Below are 1,256 nucleotides of genomic sequence, written 5' to 3' on the forward strand. Positions count from 1 at the left end.
TACATATATATATGTTCAGCCACAGACCAGCCAAACGTTCTATGCACAGCATCCAGTATCACATGATATCACGGAAGATATCATATGCTATAAGCACATTATGTCACAGCAGATATCTTATGTATGCAAGTTACACCATAGCCTACGTCACATGATGTCACACATGCATCCTACAAGAACTGCCGTTTCTTTGCTATTGTGATGAGGTAAAAGAAAATCTTCTGAGATTGGGAATTTATCAGAGGTGAGACGATGGAGTCTTTTGGTATATGACAGAGGGTGGGGTGGGGTGAGGGGTGGAGAAACTGGCGTGGGGTGGGAGGATGTTAAGAGAAGGAGAAAGTGAACATGAAACAAGAGTTGCCATGGTGGTGGTAACAGTTACGGTGATGGTGGTGGTGGTGGTGGCGATGGTATTAGCAGTGATGGTGATGGTAGCAGTGGTGGTGGTGGTGGTGATGGGGGAGGTGGTGGAGGTGGCAGTGGCAATGGTCATGCTGTGGTGGTGGTGGTGGTGGTGATGGTGGTGATAACGGTTGTGATGGTGGAGGGGGCAACTTCTCTATTTTATGCTTGCTTTCTCCTCTTCCCTTCCTCCCACCCCACACCAGCTTCCCACCCACCACACTCTACCCCACCATCATAATGTGGTGATAATGGCTACATTAGTAGGGGTGATGGTGCTTGTGGTGATGACGATGTGCTGACGGCAGTGGTGGTAGCAATGATAGTTGCGATGACAATGATGGTGGCTGTGGTGCTGGCGGCAATAAAGTGGTCATGGTTTGTATAATAGTGATGATGATGATGATAATGACGATGACGACGACGACGATGACGAAGATGATGATGAAGATGACGAAGATGATGATGAAGATGACGAAGATGATGATGGTGATGATGAAGATGATGATAATGATGACGATGACAACGATGATGAGGACAATGATGATGATGATGGTGCTGATGATTGCAGTTATAATAGTAGTAGTAGTAGTAGCAGTGGTGTTTGTGGTGGTGGTGGTGGTGGTGATAGTAATTATTGGTTGCTGCGTTATTGTTGGTGCTGCTAAATAGATCAATACATTAGTGTTTACCACTGTCTAACCATCGATACCTCTCTCTCCCTCTCTCCCTCTCTTTCTCCCCCTCTCTCTCTCTCCCTCCCTCTCTTTCTCTCTCCCTCTCTCCCTCTCTCTCTCCCTCCCTCTCTCTCTCTCTCTCCCTCCCTCCCCCTCCCCTCCCTCTCTCTCCCC

Source organism: Octopus bimaculoides, chromosome 13 (assembly GCF_001194135.2).
Source record: "Octopus bimaculoides isolate UCB-OBI-ISO-001 chromosome 13, ASM119413v2, whole genome shotgun sequence".
Lineage (NCBI taxonomy): Eukaryota > Metazoa > Mollusca > Cephalopoda > Octopoda > Octopodidae > Octopus > Octopus bimaculoides.